Source organism: Mustela erminea, chromosome 9 (assembly GCF_009829155.1).
Source record: "Mustela erminea isolate mMusErm1 chromosome 9, mMusErm1.Pri, whole genome shotgun sequence".
Taxonomy (NCBI): Eukaryota; Metazoa; Chordata; class Mammalia; order Carnivora; family Mustelidae; genus Mustela; species Mustela erminea.
In genome coordinates, this window is record NC_045622.1 from 32,058,928 (window position 1) to 32,082,724 (window position 23,797).

At 34.4% G+C, this 23,797-nt stretch overlaps 1 protein-coding gene and 1 long non-coding RNA gene across 3 annotated transcripts in view; both read right to left on the minus strand.

Annotated features, from left to right (window-relative positions):
- CNTN5 (contactin 5) overlaps positions 1 to 23,797 on the minus strand; it is a 1,363,702-nt gene that overhangs the window by 401,734 nt on the left and 938,171 nt on the right. The gene's annotated exons all lie outside the window — the stretch shown is intronic.
- LOC116599131 lies at positions 14,667 to 23,586 on the minus strand. Its single transcript, XR_004289251.1, has 3 exons — positions 23,490 to 23,586; positions 17,382 to 17,384; positions 14,667 to 14,679 (listed from the first exon to the last, which is right to left on the minus strand). It is a non-coding gene; the product is annotated as an uncharacterized LOC116599131 (long non-coding RNA).

Below are 23,797 nucleotides of genomic sequence, written 5' to 3' on the forward strand. Positions count from 1 at the left end.
TTCACGATATTTCAAATCTATTAGTCTGTTCTACTACTATACCTCAACCCATCTGTTCCTTAACCATCCAATATTGTCTGTAACTTCTCACAATCATCAAAGTTTCATCTTACGGTGATTGTTAAATTGATATGTCTCTTATAATGTTATTTCCCTAGACTAGAATTTATTCTCAATTTCCTTCGGCCTAGTTACATCCTAGACACAGCCAAGTGCAGGTATCATTTTCTTGAAGAAGACTTCAGGAGTCATTTTAATTTACAATTAACTCTCCTTTTCTGGAATTCTATAGACATATCACTAACTTGTGTCTTGATTTACTTTGAACAGTGAAATTTGCACTATTTTCCCCAGCAAGATTATTAGTTGTTCCACCTTTCACTTTCAGAAATCTTCCAGTTTGATTATAAAATAAATTATATGGTCTCCCTACTCTTTAATTATAATCCACAAAACATATTCCTCCTGTATCAGTGCTGGCTAAGTTCTCTCATTGTTTTCTGTTCTATGTGTATATATCATCTTCTCTGCCAGATTATATAATTCATCTAAAGTGGGGCTATGTCATATGCTTACTGTACAAACATGGCATCTATTTAAGAAATACTATTATTTAAATTAATTTATATTTAGAAATTTAAGAAGTATGTCATATTTCCATTAAATATCATTGGGGATATCTGAAATTGCCCCAAAGTGTTATCTTGTACCATTGTTCTCGTAATCTAAAATAGTTTCCAACTCACTACAGTGCCTAGCAAGTAGTTTATAAATCTCTTTCTGATGATGAATGCAGTGTTTTGTTAATTCATCACTAGTGATATCAGATGTTTTCTTATATTATTTCTTTAACCTTTGCTAATAGAGTTTTATAAATTCTATAAGGCCCTTCATGAATTTGCCCTTGCTATCTCTTCAACCTTAGCACCATCTTTCCTTTCTTCAATCCATCCTAGCCACACTGGCCTTGATGTCAATTTTCAACTTAACATATGAGAGCTGTTTTTCACTTTAGTCTGAAACATTCTTCTCCCAGATACTTGTGTACTCACTAGTTCTTTCATGTCTCTGTCCAAATGACTCCCTTTGGCAGTCATCCCTGACCAGCTTACCTAAACCAGCTCTATCAAATAATTTATCTTTGCCTTTCTTTCTGTGTCGCTCCATCTCCATCTCTATATTTTATTTGTTGTCTCTGCACCACAATGTGAGTTTTCGTCGGACAGGAACCTTACCTACTTTGTTCACCACCATACCGTTCAGTATTGTGAAAAGTGACTGGCACACAATTAATTAATTGTTGAGTGAATAGAGAATGAATGCAGTAGTGAAAATGTTTCCTACTCTGTATCATAACATAAATCTTTTGGAAATTAAGATATTGAGTACAGTTTTGACCTTCATAAAGTAATAAATAAAATAAGTGATTTATGAGGACGTTTTCTCAGAAGCCTTGGGAATATATGTATTTTATAATAGATAAGTGATAGATAGATAATAGATGGATAGAAGATAGATAATGTGATAAGGACATGAAACCACAAATATTAATATTCTAGTCAGTTGGCTGGATTTTATAGTGCCAATTCATTCAGTATAAAGTAAATAGAATTTATAGAAGTAACAATATAAATATTAGTTGTTTTCGCAAATGTTGGAAGTGGGAGAGGAAATGAAAGAAACAATTTAAATGATGAATTAGGAGAACGTATAAGAACAGTTCTATTTCTTATGTTTATTTTACTGGAAACTATTGATTCAAAGTTTGTGGTGAATGCTTGCTAATAAAAACCATGTCATCCTTGTTTTTTTATTAGTTCTTTTGCTGTCAGACCACCATTTTGGGATTTTGCATCTTTATACACTTTCTGTCTTATTACTTTTAACTTAGCCTGAACTTTTATTTTAATTAAAAAGAAATGCTGTTGAAATGAATACTTAATCTACCTGGGGAAAAGAGCACATACTTTTCAGTGGTGGACTTTACTATAGAATGGCAACAATACATTGATTTCATTAACTCTCTGATGAAATCCTCAGATAAGATTAACACAGTTTTAAAACACAGCATGATAGCTTGCATGGGCAAGTACTCTCCAACACCAATATTTCCACCAATGATTGTATCAGGGAAAAAAAGAAAGTGTGTATGTGGAAGGTGACCAAGGGGATCTTAAGAGTGTTGGCATCATTGTAATACTATGCTTAAATAAATACTATATGATTAGATGATGTAATAGTATTTTTATGAGAACACTAGGGTGCTGGCCTATATGGGGCCATTCCAATTTTAATAACTTTGAAATCCCATACTCTTCTTTGTTCATCTCCTATAACTTTCCTTTCCTAATTTTCTATTAAATAGTAGTTCATTAATTTATTCAGTATCTTTATTTCTGAGAGTACTCTCCAGCAATACTAATATTTTAAGGATCTAAAAACTAAACTGTACATATTGTATAAACTTATCACTTATATAAAATATTATCTTAATGCAATAAGTTTTCTATGATCTAGATCAAGGTTTCAGAATTTCAGCACTACTGACATTTATGGCCAGATAATTGTGGAAGACAGTACTGTACATTGTAGGATGTTTACCAGCATCCCTGGCCTCTACCTTCTACCCACTACGTGCTAATGCATTTTGTAACCTCTCCCTGCTCCTATACCAGTTATAATGATCAAAAATATCTTTAGATATTATCGATACCATGGGGATGGAAGTCATTCCTGTTTGAGCACCACTGACCTAGATTAATCTAATAGTGATATACCCTGATTAACTAACTTTGAGGTATTTGGTGAGTACTGTATGTCTTTTTATTTCATTTCATAAAAGATAGATGATGATAGATAGATAGAGATGATAGATAGGTGATAGGTAAATAGATGATAGGTGAAAACTAGCTGCCTTAATTTCAGTTTTCATTTTGTTTTTAAAGGCAGAGTACAATACCTCCTTCATGATTTTAGTTCTATAAGGTACATATATAGAATACGTATTCAGTAAGTTTTGCTGAATTGAATTAGAATTAGGACCCAATCATATCATAGTACAAAACCATAAGGAACATTATTTACTTTTGATTTAATGAATCAAATACATCTTAATATTTTGATAATGTTTCAGACCATTTTCCGAAAACTGTCAAAATAAAAAATATGTCAAATACTGGGTTGAATATATATCAACACAAAGACACAATATGGACATTATCAGATTATCATTTTTCTCTTCATATAAAAGTATATAAGGTGTAGAAGGTTTGCTGGGGGGAGGGGGTTTGGGAGAAGGGGGTGGGATTATGGACATTGGGGAGGGTATGTGCTTTGGTGAGTGCTGTGAAGTGTGTAAACCTGGTGATTCACAGACCTGTACCCCTGGGGATAAAAATATATGTTTATAAAAAATAAAAAATTAAAAAAAAGTATATAAGGTATAGAAGAAATTTCAGTCACATGAGTTTTATAGTTGTTTGATTTTGCATAATTAATCTTGCAAACATACAGACCTATATGTTATATGTGAAATACAAAATAATGCATTTAATTTACTTCCTTTACTCAATCATTTAAAGTCTCCCTGATTTTTAAATAATGAAATATGTATTTCCTGAGTTTATTTAAATGTATTAAAAATTAAATCCATATAAGTTAATTCAAAGTAATGAGAACAAAATGCAAATTTATTGTAGACATAGGAGGAGAAAAAATTTTAATAATTAAAGTACATGAGATCTGAGCTAAGTAGAGGATAAAGAAATTGGTTTCTTATATTATAAAGATTTTGGTTTCTTAAATTAGAGAAATTTCCAGATTATTAAATTATTGTTTTAAGGCATTTGTTAGCATGACTTACAAGTTTCTATATTTTTTTATAGTTTCTTAGGCTATAGAAGTTATTGTAGAACCACTGAATGGTTGATGAATCAGTTCATAATAGTGTACTCTGGGAAAAGCTACGCAAACATTAGAGTTTACCAAAAGTGATCAATCATAAGAACTAATAATCTAGAATGAGTCAAATAATGTATATATTAATCCAGATACAAAGCAAGTAATTTTTTTCAGTTAGAATTCTAGTTTTTAATTTTTTAAACGTTGCCTTCACCACTTATTCTCTGTGTAACCTTAAACAAGGTACTGAATGTTCCTCAGTCTTTGTTGTCCTGTTTAAAAATGGAGATATGCTGTCTTTCATATTATATAAAGATTAAACAGAAGTGACTTCAGTGAAGTACATGTCTTGATGTTTGATGCCTAGAAAACATTCACTAAATTAAAATATGTGAAATTATGTTTTTAATTTAGAATATTTCTAGCTAAAGAAGATTTTTGATTCAGGACCAGTCTATATATGAGTATATAAATTTCAAAGTTATCCCAATTCAATTGGCATTAAATTAATAACCATTTTCTTTTGTCTGACTTGACTTAAAATAATTCAGGGCTACTACTATCTTCTTTCACGTCCCATCATATGCCTTGATTCCCAAAGGAGATATGAAATCTGATTGCTCCAAAGAATGAAATTTTCTTATACATGTCATATCATGTTGTAGTACCTTTAAATATAATAAACACTCATTATGTGCCAGGTATTTTGCTAACCATTCTCTATTATTTGTAATAATATTAGTGGCCATTTCAATTTTATAGAATTAAAACTAAGGATTGATACAATTACACAGGTATTTTTCTGTACAAGACAGAGAAGAAGGGACACAAGTATAGTTGCAACCAGAATCTCAGGGAATAATTACAACTGTGAACACTTCCTTGATACAGGAAGTGTATGGCCTATGTAACTGCAGATTTAGAAACTCTTAAACATTAGCACAGAAACTATATTAGCACGAATTACACTGCCTTCTCCACAAAATCATTCAAAATCTGGGTTCTTTATTCTTCCATTGGATCTCATTCTTAGAAAAAAGAGACAATATTTACTTTAAAAACTTTAGAATCCACTTGCATGATATAAATATTATCCCAAAACAGAAGGCAGGGTGCTACATCTTTAATAGGTTTTGGGGGATTTTCATTGTCTTTATTAAACACAAGGGAATATACAAAATATAATGATATTTATTTTTAATGTAGGCTAAAACCTACAGTTCTTTGTTGCATGGTTCAATTTCTAGATTAAAGACTTTCTACTAGTAAAACTTCAAACTGAAGTGTTGTAACATTTAGGAGTATCAGTTTCCATGGGAAAATCAGTGCTGCTACTGCAGTATTTTCCCATTTTCCTGACCTGTTTAGCAAGCCTTAGGCTGCAGCCACACATAGGCTCAGAAAGAGCTCATATCCTGAGGGAGAAGCAAAGTTCTCAAGTATATATATATATATATATAAGTATGTATGATAGATATATATATATATATATATATATATATATCTATCATACATACTTATATATATCTCCCATAGTTTTCCCTTATCTTTTCCCCTTCTTTCTCTTGTGTCCAATATAGAACTAGAGAAATGGCACCCAGAATGATCCTTGTTGACATAACCTGGACCGCAGCCCAGGAACACACATCCCTGAAGCACAGTTCTGTCACTGCTGGCCATTCTTGCCTGCATCAGTACTGTGTTAATTGGGCGAGGTCAGCCAGTTCTCTCTCTCCAGATTTTCATTTTCCCTGAGGGGAAGAACGGTTCCAATGAATGATCTGCCATGTCTAAGGGCACTCATTTTCAATGCTTGTTAGCCTAATGCCTCTTTGCAAAATATAAGAACAGCATAAGAAAAAGCATTTATATCACTAACCTCCAGACGGGCTTTGCAGAGCAATCTTGGCTCTGCAGCACCTAAGAGCTGACGTGTCTTCTCCCCATCAAACTTGGGCATATTTTAATGAGATTCACATGTCTTATTATATTTTTATGGGTCTTAAGGAATTATGCTTAACAAGACGTTAAAAAAATTAAAAAGTCTATCCTAAATACACAAACTTTAGAAGAGCATAGAATAGCTAATGAATCTTTTTTCCTTTTTCCCCTTGGTATTTTCATCTGCAAATAAAAACTAATATGACAACTTTTTTATGTGTATTGTATTAACTTGATTAATCTATGCATGAGCTTAGTCCTGTGCCTCTCATAGAAGCATTCTATGCATGCTTTCTATTGTTTGACCATTAATGAAAGAATACATTTCTATGACATTTCAAGGCTCTGTGCTATGTTTAAGGAGAAACCCACATTTAAGACAATGGGATTCCATTCTCTCCAAGGCTGTTTAATTTATTTATATGGTGAGGCAAAGATGACAGTGATGCTTTCGGTTTAACTTTCTTTTACTTTCTTAGGCACATCTGGCTGCTTGATCCCCAGAGACTATTATCCTTCATGTGCCTTGACCCTGGCAGGGATGCCAACAGATCAGCAGGCTAGAGAGATAGAAGACTATGATATTTGATATTGTTTGGGCTTTTTAATAAGGTTCACATATAACCCTTTGTGGGAGAGTCTGGATTTCTTCTCATGAAGTCCAAAAATGCTACTTGCAGCTTAACACTTAACAGCAGGCAGTGTCCTTTTGAAGAAAGGCAAAGAAAAAGGTGAAGCCACTCAGAGGATTAATTGGATAATGCTGCCCTACTTCCTATGACTCTCTGAAAAAAAGAAAAAAAAAAACAGGCAAACTATATATAGTTTTAGAACTTCACTAACTGAAACATCTGAAAGAAAACTCACTGGATATTTGCTTAGGTAACATGCTAGTTTCATTTTTAGTGAATCAGCCAATGGGCAGACAGATGTTCATTTTTGCATCCCCTGCTCTTTATCATCCTTAGTAAAGATTTTTTTTTTTTTCACTTCTAAACGTCTTCAGCAGGAGGTAAAAATAATGACTGTGCCTTCTGAACATTGAAGAGAGGCTGGAGCTGTGAAGTTGGAGCCCTTCTACTTTGCAAAGTATTATCCTTGAAATAGATTTGATAGAGGAATAGAAATCTTTATTCTTGTTGGAAGGACAAAATGAACCTAGAGAAGGGCAGTCAGAACACATGTGAGGGAAAGGCAGTGAATGCCATTTCCAAAAGTAAAAGAGAACTGGATTCCAGTAAGATGGGATGAAAGAGGAACCAGAGAATACAACTGTTCTTCCTGCTCCACACACAGCCGCCTCTACATAGGACTAACAAGGTCTAACAATTTGGAGTTCAGAGGTTTGGCAAAGGGTAATGTTAAACAAAGAACAAATGGACTAAGAACAGGGCTTCACAACTAGTGCAGAGATGACCATATGAGGCTAATTTATATTGTTGCATTCTTTTTGGAAGGCATTTTGACAATACTTATCAAGGCCATGACTGATGATTCTTTCACAAGGAAATGCCATGTCTAGGAATTTAGTAAAAGGAATAATTTAGAATGTACACAAATATCTATTAATGTCATTGCACAACTATTTACAACAATAAATCTCTTAAATATCAAACATCAAGGTCAAGGTTAAATAAATCATATTATTTTGGGGGAATTCTATGCAGTCATTAAAATAACATTGAAGACTAAATAATTTTGCATGCAATGATTCCAATATATTTCATACTGAAAAAAATCCAACCCCTAATGCCACAAGACATGTATTGCATCTAATGAATTAACTTTTCTATTCATTTAGAATATTATTACCTATGCACCATCCTTGAAAGAAATGAGAAAACAGAGTTTAATCTGTTTATAGAATTCTTATTGAAAAAGGCTAGCTCCAACACACTTGTTTCCAGATCATATTTTTATAGTATCCAAAGAATATCAGGTTGTTATTGATTTATTAATCTCCTGTATGTTAAGATAAATATGAATTGGGGATGTACTTTCTCCTTTCCTTTTAACCTTTTGTAACATAAATGTTTCTGTTTTCAAGAATTAATAACATATATATATATACACACACATACTTGTGTATATATATGATACATTATATACATATCCCTATGGATTATTGGCCATTTTGTTTAAAAAAATGTTGATATTTTAATATTTCTCCTACTTCTTTGAAAGGATTGGAAGTAGGGATAAAAGTGGCAATAATAATTTAGAAAATATTTATATAAATTATATAATGTTTATATAAATTATAAAATGTTTATATAAATTATAACAATAATTTCTTTATAGTTTGTATCATATGTGCATGGTCTTCTGATATACATTGGAATATTTACCAATTGTCAGTTGGTATTTAAGTTGAAACATATGCCAACTAACATGCGTAGTTGGTTAAACTTTAAAATAATTCTGTATAGAGGACTGCATAGATACAGCAAAACTATTGGGGTTAAGACAAAGATTTGTCACATAAAGAAAAAGAGAGTTCCAGTTTAAGATGGTGACATAGGAAGACTCTGAGCTCACCTCCTCCATGGAATACATCACATTACATTTCTTTTTTTTTTTTTAATTTATTTTAGGCATAACAGTATTCATTATTTTTTCACCACACCCAGTGCTCCATGCAATCCGTGCCCTCTATAATACCCAACACCTGGTACCCCAACCTCCCACCCACCCGCCAATTCAAACCCCTCAGATTGTTTTTCAGAGTCCATAGTCTCTCATGGTTCACCTCCCCTTCCAATTGCCCCCAACTCCCTTCTCCTCTCTAACTCCCCATGTCCTCCATGCTATTTGTTATGCTCCTCAAATAAGTGAAACCATATGATAATTGACTCTCTCTGCTTGACTGATTTCACTCAGCATAATCTCTTCCAGTCCCGTCCATGTTGCTACAAAAGTTGGGTATTCATCCTTTCTGATGGAGGCATAATACTCCATAGTGTATATGGACCACATCTTCCTCATCCATTTGTCCATTGAAGGGCATCTTGGTTCTTTCCACAGTTTGGCAACCACGGCCATTGCTGCTATAAACATTGGGGTACAGATGGCCCTTCTTTTCATGACATCTGTATCTTGGGGGTAAATACGCAGGAATGCAATTGCAGGGTCATAGGGAAGTTCTAGTTTTAATTTCTTGAGGAATCTCCACACTGTTCTCCAAAGAGGCTGCACCAACTTGCATTCCCACCAACAGTGTAAGAGGGTTCCCCTTTCTCCACATCCCCTCCAACACATGTTGTTTCCTGTCTTGCTAATTTTGGCCATTCTAACTGGTGTAAGGTGATATCTCAATGTGGTTTTAATTTGAATCTTCCTGATGGCTAGTGATGATGAACATTTTTTCATGTGTCTGATAGCCACACATTTTATTTCTTAATGGAGCAGTTCCTCCTGAAGAAGAACTGAGGGCTGACTGAACAGATACTAAACAACCAAAGACAGAAAGAATGGTGAGAGAGGCAGAGACAGTTACAAAGGCGACCCTCACCTCCAGTGCTGCAAACCAGAGAGATAGTACTGAGGGAGTGGTAATAGATGCTTCTGTCCTTGAGCACAGAAAATAACCCTGCAGTTTAAAAGAGTAGCATATGAAAGAAACAGCCCTAGAATTCTGCCAAGGGGCAAGAAGGTGCAGGAATGCTCCCCAGGTGAGAGGGGCTGGAAAACAGCATGGTTTTCATTCCCAGTTCACCTTAGAAGCAGAGCTTAGTCCAGATACCATGCCCGGCAGTTCTGGTCTTGGTGAGTCTGCAACTTCAGCAAGTTGCCATACTGGGGCACAGAAAAAGGCTATGGTTTATAGAGGTTGGAGAACCACAGAATTCTTTCTTCTGCTCCACCTCAATCACCCAGACTGCAACAGATTCTGGCTTTCATAGGGGCAGGTTCAGACTCCATAACAAGCAGGTCTGTTTCTCACAGAGAAGTTATGACCTTAGCAATCTCAGGGTCCTGAAGCTGACAGCCCTGGTCACACTGGTGCACAGATGAAAAGCTGTTCTTTAAAAGGGCCAAGGAACTGCAGGAGGGCTCCCTTCCCCTCCATCTTAAAAACCCAGATTGGAGCAGAACTCCATAACTAGATGTCCCAGTGCCATGACAGATAGCCCCTATGACATAACTGATGTGTCTGTTTATCACATGGAGCTTATGACTTCAGAGAGGCCAGGGTCCACAAGCCTACACTAGGCACCCTGTGGTGCTGGGGTATAGAAAACCAGCCAGCATTTTGTGTTTTAATTGTTTTTTTTTTTTTTTTTTTACTTTTTAATTTTGTTTTATTTTTAAAAAAATTCTTCTTATTTTTATTTGTTTTTTAGATTTTATTCTTTTCTTTCTTGCTTTCTTCTTTTCTTCTTTTTTATTCTTTTTTCTTCCTTCTTTTAATTTATTCTTTTCCTTTATTATCATTTTCTTTTTAAAAAAATTCTTTTTATAAAACAGTACAGCTTAAAAAGTAATTAGCACATAGAGCCACAGCTCTAACCAGCCAGAAAAAGTCACTAAGCACACACGATCTGCATAGGGGTCACCATACACAAGACCACTCCATCCTTAGAAGAAGTAGCCATTTTGCCTTACAAACACAGAAAGTTGAGCAAAATGGAGAGACAGAGGAATATGCTCCAAAAGAAATAACAAGAAAAAAAAAAAAACACAGTGAAAGAATTAAATGAAAGAGAGATAAGCAATATATATGATAAATTATTTAAGTTCATGAACATAAGATACTCATTGGGATGGAGGAAAGAATGGAAGAACTGAGAGAGACTTTTAATAGAGATAGTATTAAAAAGCACCAATCATAGGTGAAGAATATCATCCTGAAATAAAAACACACTAGAGGGAATCAACAGTAAATTAGAGGATGCAGAAGAATGTATCAGTGATCTGAAAGACAGTCTAATAGAAAGCGAAAAAGCTAAAGAGCAAAAAGAGAAAATTTTAATAATTGAAGAGAAAATAAGATATGTCTTGGACAACATCAAGTGAATGAACCTTTGCATTGCAGAGTGTCCCAGAAGAAGAAGAGAGAAAAAGGTGTAGAAAATGTATTTGAAGAAATAATAACTGAAAACTTTCCTAACCTAGTGAGCTTAATAAACATCCAAGTCCAATAGCAGAGTGTTCCAATAGCACAGCACATAACAATATGTCAACGGTTAAAAAAAAATAAAGAATCCAAAAACAGCAAGAGAGAAACAAAAAATTATCTATAAGGAAAACCTATGAAACTATCAGCTGATTCTTATGCAGAAAATTTGCCAGCAGAAGAAAGTTTCTTCTGCTGGCAAATTTTCTGTGTAAGAATGATATATGATATATGATATCATAGGAATGACATGATATATTCAAAGTGCTGGCGAAAAAACAAAACTTCAATCAAGAATATTCTACCTGGAAGGGTTATCATTCAAATTTGAAGGAGACAGAGTGTTTTCCAGACAAACAAAAAAATAAAAGATTTTATCACCACTAAACCAGACTTACGGGAAATGTTAAAGGGCTTTTTTAAGGAAAAAATAAATGGCCATTAATTAGACATAGGAAAACTATGAACAAAAAGATATAAAATATGACACCATAAAACATACATAAACACATTGAGGTCTTTTATCCATTTTGAGTTTATCTTTGTGTACAGTGTAAGAGAATGGTCGAGGTTCATTCTTCTATATATAGCTGTTCAGTTTTCCCAGCACCATTTAGAGAAGAGACTGTCTTTTTTCCACGGTATATTTTTTCCTGTTTTGTCGAAGATTAATTGACCATAGTGTTGAGGGTCCACATTTGGGCTCTCTACTCTGTTCCACTGGTCTATGTGTCTGTTTTTATGCCAGTACCATGCTGTATTGGTGATCACAGCTTTGTAATAAAGCTTGAAATCAGGTAATGTGATGCCCCCAGTTTTATTTTTGTTTTTCAACATTTCCTTAGTGATTTGGGGTCTCTTCTGATTCCATACAAATTTTTGGATTATTTGCTCTAGCTCTTTGAAGAATACCGGTGGAATTTTGATCGGAATGGCATTAAAGGTATAGATTGCTCTAGGCAGTATAGACATTTTAACAATGTTTATTCTTCCAATCCAAGAGCATGAAGTGGTCTTCCATCTTTTTGTGTCTTCTTCAGTTTCTTTCATGAGTGTTCTGTAGTTCCTCAAGTACAGATCCTTTACCTCTTTGGTTAGGTTATTCTCAGGTATCTTATAATTTTTGGTGCTATAGTAAATGAAATCAATTCTCTAATTTCCCTTTCTGTATTTTCATTGTTAGTGTATAAGAAAGCCACTGATTTCTGTACATTGCATGAGACAGGAATCCTTCAGAATCCTAGAGGAGAACATAGGCAGTAATCTCTTCGATACCAGCCACAGCAACTTCTTTCAAGATATGTCTCCAAAGGCAAAGGAAACAAAAGCAAAAATAAACTTTTGGGTCTTCATCAAAATCAAAAGCATCTGCACAGCACAGGAAACAGTCAACAAAACAAAGAGATAACCCACGGAATGGGAGAAGATATTTGCAAATGACAGTAGAGACAAAAGGTTGATATCCAGGATCTATAATGAACTCCTCAAACTCAACACACACAAAACAGACAATCATATCAAAAAATGGGCAGAAGATATGAACAGACACTTCTCCAATGAAGACATACAAATGGCTATCAGACACATGAAAAAATGTTCATTATCACTAGCCATCAGGGAGATTCAAATTAAAACCACATTGAGATATCACCTTACACCAGTTAGAATGGCCAAAATTAGCAAGACAGGAAACAACATGTGTTGGAGGGGATGTGGAGAAAGGGGAACCCTCTTACACTGTTGGTGGGAATTCAAGTTGGTGCAGCCTTTTTGGAGAACAGTGTGGAGATTCCTCAAGAAATTAAAACTAGAACTTCCCTATGACCCTGCAATTGCATTCCTGCGTATTTACCCCCAAGATACAGATGTCATGAAAAGAAGGGCCATCTGTACCCCAATGTTTATAGCAGCAATGGCCGTGGTTGCCAAACTGTGGAAAGAACCAAGATGCCCTTCAATGGACAAATGGATGAGGAAGATGTGGTCCATATACACTATGGAGTATTATGCCTCCATCAGAAAGGATGAATACCCAACTTTTGTAGCAACATGGACGGGACTGGAAGAGATTATGCTGAGTGAAATCAGTCAAGCAGAGAGAGTCAATTATCATATGGTTTCACTTATTTGAGGAGCATAACAAATAGCATGGAGGACATGGGGAGTTAGAGAGGAGAAGGGAGTTGGGGGCAATTGGAAGGGGAGGTGAACCATGAGAGACTATGGACTCTGAAAAACAATCTGAGGGGTTTGAATTGGCGGGTGGGTGGGAGGTTGGGGTACCAGGTGTTGGGTATTATAGAGGGCACGGATTGCATGGAGCACTGGGTGTGGTGAAAAAATAATGAATACTGTTATGCTGAAAATAAATAAAAAATAAATAAATAACAAAAGAAACATACATAAACAAACATAAACATAAAATATAAAACATATATAAAACATCATAAAACAAGCAAACATGCATTGTGGAGAAGGGAGTAAAAAGGGAAGAGAAGGAAAAATAAGAAGAAAGTTTTAAAATTTTTTTTCTTTTAACCTAAATGACCATTAATTAATATGGACTGCTATTTACTTAGCATGTTATCTATGTACCTCATGGTAACCACAAACTCAAAACCTGTAATAGATACACAAAAAATAAAGAGAGAAAAAGCCAAACAAAACACTAATATACTCACCAATCACAGAAAGAGAGCAAAAGAAGAAAGGAACAAAGAAGAATTGCAAAAACAACCAGAAGATTTTTTTAAATGGCAGTAAGCATATACCCATCAATAATTATTTTAAATGTAATTGGCCTAAATGTTCCAATCCAAAGACAAAGACTGGTGGAATGGATTAAGAAAACCCAAGGTCGTTCTATATGCTGCCTACAAAAGATTCACCTCAGACCTAAAATACAAACTGAAAGTGAAGGGATGGAAAAATATTCACTATACAAATAGAAATTTTTTTTTAAATGGTGTAGCGATACTTAATGTCAGACAAAATAGACTTTAAAAGAGACTATAACAAGAGACAAAAAAGGGCATTGTATAATGATAAAGGGATCAATCCAATAAGAGGACATAGCGATTGTAAGTATCTACACACTTAATACTGGAGCACCTAAGTACATAAAGCAAATAGTAATAGACATAAAGAGAAAAATTGATGGTAGTACAATAAAATAGTAGGGATTTTAACATTTGAATTATAACAATGGATAGATCATCCAGATGGAAAATCAAGGAAACAATGTCTTTGAATGACACATTGGACCAGATGAATGTAACAGATATATACAGAATACACTACCCAAAAACTATAGAATACACATTCTTTTCACATATACATGGAACATTCTACAGAATAGATCACATATTAGGCCACAAATCAAGCCTCAGTAGATATGAGAAGATTGAAATCATATCATGCATTCTTTCCAACCACAATAGTATTATGAAACTATAAATAGATCACAAGAAAACAACAGAAAAAGAAAGTACAAATATGTGGAGATTAAGTAAGATAATACTAAACAGCCAATGGGTTAATGAAGCAATCAAATAAGAAAATTCAAAAAATATACGGAGACAAATGAAAATGAAAACACAGTGGTCCAATATCTCCGGGACACAACAAAACCAGTTATAAGAGGGAAGTGTATAGCAATACAGGCCTACCACAAGAAACAATAAAAAATAGCCTTATGCTTAAAGGAACTAGAAAAATAAGAACTAACAAAGCCCAAGGTGAGAAGAAAGGAAATAATAAAAATAAAAACAAAGATAAATTGCTAGAAACTAAAACAAACAAAAATTAATGAAACCAAAACCTAGTTCTCTTAAAAGTTCAACACAATTGACAAACTCTTACCAGACTCATTAAGAGGAAAAGAAAAAGGACCCAAACAAATAAAATCAGAAATGAGAAAGGAGAACTAAAAATTATGCAGAAATACAGGGATTATAAGGGAATACTATGAAAAACTACATACCAACAAACTGGGCAAGCTAAAAGAAATGAATAAATTCCTAGAAACATACAATCTTCCAAAACTGAACCAGGAAGAAATAGAACATCTGAATAGACTGATTACAAATAAATGAAATTAAATCAGTAATCAAAAAACAACCAAAAAATAAAGTCCAGGGCCAAATGGATTCACAGGTAACTCTACTCTACTCACATGTTTACTCTACGTAAACTTCTATTTCCAAAAAATAGAAGAGAAAGGAAAGCTTCCAAATACATTCAAGGAGGCCAGCATTACCCTGATATTGAAATAAAAGGCACTATAAAACAAAACAAAACTATAGGTCAATGTCCCTGATGAACATAAATGTAAAACCAACAAAATAATGGTAAAACACATATAGCAATAGGTTAGAAGATCATTCACCACAATCATGGGGGAATTATTCCAGGGATGCTAGGAGGTTCATATTCACAAATCAATCAACGTCATATACCACATCAACAAAACAAGGAATAAAAATAATATGATTATCTCACTAAATGTGGAAAAAGCATTTACAAGATTTGATATATTCATGATAAAAACTTTCAACAACAACAAAATATTTCAACAAAATAAGTCTAAAAGAAACATACCTCAACATATAAAGGACATCTATGAAAAACCCACAGATAACATCATCCTCAATGATGAAAAACTGAGAGATTTTCCTCTAAGGTCAGGAACAAGATAAGGATATCCACTCTTGCAACTTTTATCCAAAATAGTATTAGAAGTTCTATCCACAGCAATCAGGCAAGAAAAAGAAATGAGACATTCATATTGGTAAAGAAGAAATAAAACTGTCTCTAGTCACAGAGAACATGATAACATGATAGAGACATGATAGAAAATCCCAAGAATTTCACATGCGTGCACGCACACACATTGTTAGAAGTAATAAGAGAATTCAGTAAAGTGTCAAGATACAAAATTAATACCCAGAAGTTGGTAGCATTTCTACACACTAACAATAAAGTTGCAGAAAGAGAAATGAAAAGAAACACACACACACACACACACACCATTTAGATTTGCATTAAAAATAATAAAATACCGAGGCACCTGGGTGGCTCAGTGGGTTAAGCCTCTGCCTTTGGCTCAGGTCATGATCTCAGGGTCCTGGGATCAAGCCCTGCACTGGGCTCTCTGCTCAGTGGGGAGCCTGCTTTCCCACCCCCTCTGCCTGCCTCTCTGCCTACTTGTGATCTCTCTCTCTCTGTCAAATAAATAAATAAAATCTTAAAAAAAAAAAAGAATAAAATACTTAGGAACAAACTTAACTAAAGGAGTGAAAGATCTGTATACTGAAAATTATAAGATACTGATGAAAGAAATTGAAGATGACACAAACAAATGGGAGATATTCCATGTTCATGATTAGAAAAATTAATATTGTTAAAATGTCCATACTACCCAAAGCAATCTACAGATTCAATTCAATCCCTACCAAAATACCAACAGCATTTTTTGCAAAACTAGAACAAATAATACCACTAAGATTTGTGTGGAGTCATAGAAAACCCTAAAGAGCCAAAGCAATCCTGAAAAAGAACAAAGCTGAAGGTATCATAATTTCCTATTTCAAGATAAACTACAAAGCTGTAGTAATCAAAACACTATGTTCCTTGCACAATAATAGACACAGAGATCAAGACAATGGGAAAGAGACCCCAGAAATAACTCCATATATATATATATAGACTATATATATATAGTCAATATATATATATTGACTATATATATATATTGACTATATATATATAGTCTATATATATATAGTCAATATATATATATATTGACTATATATATATAGTCTATATATATATAGTCTATATATATATATATATATAGATATATATATATATATATAGTCTATATATATATAGTCTATATATATATATATAATATGACAAAGGAAGCAAGAATATAAAATGGGAGAAAGAGAGTCTTTTTAATAAATGATGCTGGGAAAACTTGAGAGCTACATATGAAAGAATGAGCCTTGATTACTATTTAATACCATACACAAAAATAAATTTAAAAATGGATTAATAACTTGAAACCATAAAAATCCTAGAAGAGAGTGCAGGCAGTAATTTCTCTGACATTGGAGATAGAAACTTTTTTTTTTTTTAAGATATGTCTCCAAAGGCAAAGGAAGAAAATATAAATATATACAATTGGGACTACATCAAAATAAAAAGTTTCTGTATAGCAGAGGAAACAACCAATAAAACAAAAGGACAAACTACTGAATGGGAGAAGATATTTGAAAACCCAATAATGGGTTTACATCTAAAATATATAAAGAACTAATATAACTAACACCAAAAAAATCAATCTGATTTTAAGATGCACAAAGAATCTTTAAAAGGGTGTGTGGGGGGGTCCCCTGGGTGGCTTATTCAGTTAAGCGACTGCCTTTGGCTTAGGTCATAATCCCAAGGTCGTGGGATCAAACCCCACATTGAGTTCTCTACTCAGCAGAGAGTCTGCTTTTCCCTCTGCCTGCTGCTCCTGCCTACTTATGCCCTCTTTCTCTGTCAAATAAATAAATCTTAAAAAGAAAAAAATGATGCACAGAGAACATGAATAAACATTTCTCCAAGAAAGATACTCAGATTGCCAACAGATTCATGAAAATGTGCTCAATATCACTCTTCATCAGGAAAATGTAAATCAAAACCACAATGAGATTTCACCTCACACCTGTTGAAATGGCTAAAATCAAAAACACAAGAAACAATAAATGTTGTCAAGGAAAAAGAAGCCTTGTGCACTATTGGTGGGAATGTAAATTGGTACAGCCACTGTGGAAAAACCACATGGCCATTCCTCAAAAAATTAAAAATAGGAATACCACATGTTCCAATAATTCCTCTACTGAGTATTTACTCAGAGAAAAAAAAAAAAAAAACACCAACTCAAAAGGAGATATGCACCCCCATCTTTATTGCACATTATTTATAAGAGCCAGGACATAGAAACAACCTAAGCATCCATCCATTAATAGATGAATGGATAAGGAAAATGTGGTTTATATACCCAATGCAATATTACAGTGCTATAAAAATGAGGAGATCATGCTATTTGGGATAACATGGATGTACTTATGAAATCAGTCAGGCTGAGAAACAAAAATACCATATGATTCCATTCATAAATAAAATATTTAAAAAAGAAAAAACAAAATACAAAATCAGAACTATAAATACAGAGAACAAAATGATGGTTGCCAGTAGAAATGAGGATGGGAGTAGGGCAAAATGAATGAAGGGGAGAGGGAGAGAGAGGCCTTCAGTAACTGAACAAGTAAGTCATGGGAATAAAAAGTAGAGCACAAGGAATAGTCGATGATATTGTAATAGTGATATAATGGGACTGGTGATAGCTATACTTGTGGTGAACACAGCATAATGTATAACCTTGTCAAATCATTCAGTTTACACCTAAAACTAATGTAACACTGTGTGTCAATTATACCCAAAATGGAAAAGAAAAAGAGAGAGAGAGAGAGAGAGAGAAAAGAAAAAGAAGAGAAATATAGTCACCATTATTGGTATGACATTTCGATGGCATTAACATTAGTCACCCTCTACTTTTTTTTTTCAAATAAAGATTGAAGGAATTTTAACTCTGAAAGGAAGAAAATATGTGTGCTATAGTCTGTATTTACAAAAAACAAAAAGTGTATATGGCATTCCCAAAGGAATAAAACAATAGGTAATAGATACTAATATTAAAATATTGATAATTTTTCAATGATAAAGTAATAGCAACATGACAAGAGTAGAAACAAGATTTTCATAGAGCTACAAAAATATAAATACTAATATCAAGTTATATTCATGGAGAAAATGAATATTATGTATTCACCAATAATATGAATAAAAATCACACAAAGACATATATTTCTAACCCAAAGATTTATACTACAATGCTCACAGCAGATTTATTCATAATAACCTAAATTTTAGAACAGCCCATGATCAACTAATGAGTGGATAAATAAACTTAATGTAGTACATTAAGACAATGGAATACTATTCACCGTTCAGGAGGACATGACTACTGACTCAGTAATTGGATGATTCTTAAAAACACTATGTTAAGTAACAGAAGTCAAGCTCAAGAGATGACACGCTGGATGATATCCTTTAAAATAGTGTCTGGAGAAGACAAAACTTAAGGACAGAAAGCAGATAAGTGGGGCACCTGGGTGGCCCAGTGGGTTAACTGCTGCCTTCGGCTCAGGTCATGATCTCAGGGTCCTGGGATTGAGTCCCGCATCGGGCTCTCTGCTCAGCAGGGAGCCTGCTTCCCTCTATCTCTCTCTCTACCTGCCTCTCCGTCTACTTGTGATCTCTCTCTGTCAAATAAATAAATAAAATCTTAAAAAAAAAATAAAGAAAGAAAGCAGATCAGTGAATGGCAAGAGTGGGAACTGGGGAAGGAAACTAATTATAAAGAAGTATCAGCAAACTTCTTTCAATGATAGAAATGTTATGCCAAAATTATGCATGTGGGGAGGGAAAGAAGGGGACCTTGTTTCATCTGGTCCCTTGAATTTAGCTAGATAACTATCAAACCATTCTGAACACCTAAAAATTCAACCTGAGATGTAGGAAATGAATTGTTACAATTCTATGAATAGAAAAGAGACAACTTTTTGCAAGGCAGGAAGCAGAGAGAAGTGAATCTGAGGGGATATATCAGAAGATAATCAGCAGGTGGAGGGAATCTCTGTAAGCTGGCTACAGGAAGGTGATATAGCCCTGGAGAATGAAATCAGAACATTTGGAAATGTGATCCAGTGAGAGACCCCCATGTCTGAAAGGTGTTGAGGTGTTGAAGCAGAGCAGAATAATAGGTGGTATAGTGTAGTCTCAGGAGCCCCTGAGTCGCAGAATGAATGGGGGAGTTCTCAGGCATTGTATTGGGGAAACTGGTTGGGGTCAGCAAACCCAGGAGGGGTCTCTCAACTTGGTTTGTCATAAACTGGGAGCAGTGACTCAATCAGATGACAGCTCTCCCTGTAAGGGTCTTGAAAAGAACGGAAAAAGTGATGACCCTTCAACTTTTCCTGGAAGGTCACCAACTGGGTGACCCCTGTCTGTGTGAGGGTCCTACAGAGGGCAGAAATGCAGGACCCTCCCATCTTCCCCTGGGAAGATTGATATAGGTATTTACCATAGGAAACTGCATACTTTGGCACAAATGGGAAAAATGCTTATCCCTGAGTATATGGAAGAAAGGGGACCATGATCTTTCAGCTCTGAAGCTGGGAATTGGACCATGGCTATTTTTATTTTCATCCACTAAAGAGGTGCAGAAAGTCTTTAGGTAACAATAGTCATATAGAGCAACCAAAAGCACCTTACACTGAGCAGAGCTCCCTGGCAAGGGCAATACAACTCTGCCCAGGTAAAACTTGCAAAGTGCAGCAGGGCCCTCCTTCTAAGAAGTCCAGCAGGAAAAACACACGAACACCAAGTTTATGGAGCACACAGGATAGCAAAACTTTGATTTTGAGGGTTTTTTTCTCATGATTCATTTATCTTTCAGTTTAAATTTTGCCATTTCTTTTTTTCTTTTCAACTAGTTCCTTTTTTATCTACTCCTTGTTTTTAAGTCTTTTTTTCACTTTCATTTTTTATATTTACATTTTATAGATATACTCTATATTTTTTGCTTCCTTTATCTGTATCTAATTTTATTTTAGTATATATGTAAGTTTTGCTTTCATTATAATTTTGGGATTTAGTATCTTCTAAAAAACAGATCAAAATACACTCAGGACAAAGTGGATTACCCTGCTTTGTCCATCTGGGAAATTATATTCTTTCCTCACCATCCCTTCTTTTTTCTTTCCTTTTTCTTTTCTTTTTTGGTTTCTGACCTCTTTGGATTTGTTTAGTATGTATTTTGCTTGGGTTGTGGTTGGCATTTTTCATTTTGTTCTCTTGTTCATTCATTCTTCTCTGGACATAGATCTAATTGATATAGATTTAAGTGAAATATCAGAGCTAGAATTCAGGGTAACAATTACAAAGTTACTAACTGGGCTTGAAAAAAGTATGAAAGAAACTCTGGAGAATCTCTTAGTGTAGAAATAAATTCTAATTAGGCTGAAATTAAAAGTGCTTTAACTGAGATGCAGCCTAAATTGGATGCTCTAACAGCTAGGGTAGATAAGGAAGAAGAGAGAGTAAGTGACATAGAAGATAAGTTGATGGAAAAGAATGAAGCTGAGGAAAAGAAAAATAATTAATTGACCATATTGGGAAACTTCCAGAGAATAACAATACCATAAGGTGACGTAATATTAGAATTATTAGGGTCCCTGAGGAAGGAGAGAGAGAGAGAGAAAGTGTATTTGAGCAAATCATAGCTGAGAACTTCCCTTATCTGGGGAAGGAAACAGGCATTTGAGTCCAAGGCATAGAGAGGACTTCTCTCAAAATCAATAAAAATAGATCAACACCTCAACATATAATAGTGAAACTTGCAAATTTCAGAGATAAAGAGAAAATATTGAGTGCAGCTTGAGACAGGAGGTTCTTAATTTACAGGGATAGAAACATTAGGCTGGCAGCAGACCTATCCACAGATACCTGGCAGGCCAGAGAAGGCTGGCATGGTGCTAAATGAGAAAAGCATGTAGGCAAGAATACTTTATCCAGGAAGACTGTCATTCAGAATGGAAGGAGAGATAAAGAGCTTCCAGATCAAACAGAAACTAAAAGAATTTATGACCACTAAAGCAGCCCTGCAAGAGATACTAAAAGGGATCCTGTAAGTGAAGAGAAAGAGAAAGGTAACATAGACCAGAAAGGAACAGAGACAATATACAGGAACAGGGGCTTTACAGGTAACACAATGACAGTAAATTCATATTTTTCAATAGTTACTCTGAATGTAAATGGGCTAAATGCTCCAAGCCAAAGACACAGCTATCAGATTGGGAAAATAAAATAAAATAAAATAAAATAAAATAAAATAAAATAAAATAAAATGAAATCAAGACCCATCCTTGTGTTATCTACAGGACTCATTTTAAACCTAAAGTCACTTCCAGATTGAAAATGAGGGGTGGAGAACTATTTATCAAGCTAATGAACCTCAAAAGAAATCTAGGGTAACAATCTTCATATCAGACAAATTAGATTATAAATCAAAGACTATAATAAGGGATGAAGAAGGACACTATATCATACTTAAATGTTTATCCAACAGGATCTAACAATCATAAATATTTATGCTCCTAATATGGAACCAGCCAATTATATAAATAAATTAATAATGAAAGTAAAGGAGAACATTGATAATAATACATTAATAAGAGGGTCCTCCAAAACACCACTCACAGCAATGGACAGATCACCTAAGCAGAAGATCAAAGAGGAAACAAGAGCTTTGAATGACCCACTGGACCAGATGGGCTTCACAGATATACACAGAGCATTTCACTCAAAAGCAACAAACTACACATTCTTCTCATGGGTACATGGAACATTCTCCAAAATGGATCACATACTGGGTCACAAATCAGGTCTCAACTGATACCAAATGATTGGGATTATTCTCTGCATAATTTCAGACCACAATGCTTTGAAACTTGAACTCAATCACAAGAGGAGATTTGGAAGGAACTCAACCACTTGGAGGCTAAAGCACATCCTATAAAGAATGAGTGGGTCAATCAGGAAATAAAAAATGAATTTTAAAAATTTCGTGGAAACAAATGAAAATCAAAACTAGCTATTCAAAACCTTTGGGAAACAGCAAAAGCAGTACTAAGACGGAAGTACATAGCAATACAAGTTCTTCTCAAAAAATTAGACAGTTCTCAAATACAAAAGCTTACCTTACACCTAAAGGAACTGGAGAAAAAACAGCAAGTAAAGCCTAAACTAAGCAGGAAAAATAGAAATTGTAAAGGTTAGAGCAGAATTCAGTGAAATATAAGCCAAAAGAATAAAGCAGATCATTGAAGCTAGAAGCTGGTTCTTTGAAAGAATAACAAAGATTGATAAAACCCTTATCCAAAGACTTATCCAAAAGAAAAGAGAAAAGACCCAAATTAATGAAATCAGGAATTGAAGAGGCAAAATCACGACCAACACCAAGAGAATACAAATTTTTTAAAGATTTATTTATTTATTTATTTGACAGACAGAGATCACAAGTAGGCAGAGAGGCAGGCAGAGAGAGAGAGAGGGAAGCAGGCTCCCTGCCAAGCAGAGAGCCTGATGCAGGGCTTGATCCCAGGACCCTGGGATCATGATCTGAGCCAAAGACAGAGACTTTAACCCCCTGAGTGACCCAGGAATCCCAGAAATACAAACAATTTTAAGAACATATTATGAGCAACACTATGTTAACAAATAAGGCAATCTGTAATAAATGGATGCATTCCTGGAAACTTATAAACCTCCAAAACTGAAACAAGAAGATACAGGAAATCTGAACAGATCTATAACCAGCAAAGAAATTGAAACAGTAATCCAAATTCTGCCAGCCAACAGAGCCAGATGGCTTTGCAGGGGAATTCTACCTAACATTTAAAGAAGAATTAATACCTATTCTTCTGAAGCTATTCCAAAAAATAGAAATGGAAGGAAAACTTCCAAACTTATTCAAAAATTACAGAACATTTATGAAAGAACTTGAGGAAGACATAAAGAAATGGAAAATCCATCCATGCTCATGGATGGGAAGTATGGATATTGTTAAAATGTGTGTTCTAACCCAGAGCAATCTATACAATTCAATGCAATTCCTATTAAGATACCATTAACTTTTTTCACAGAACTGGAATAAATAACCTTAAC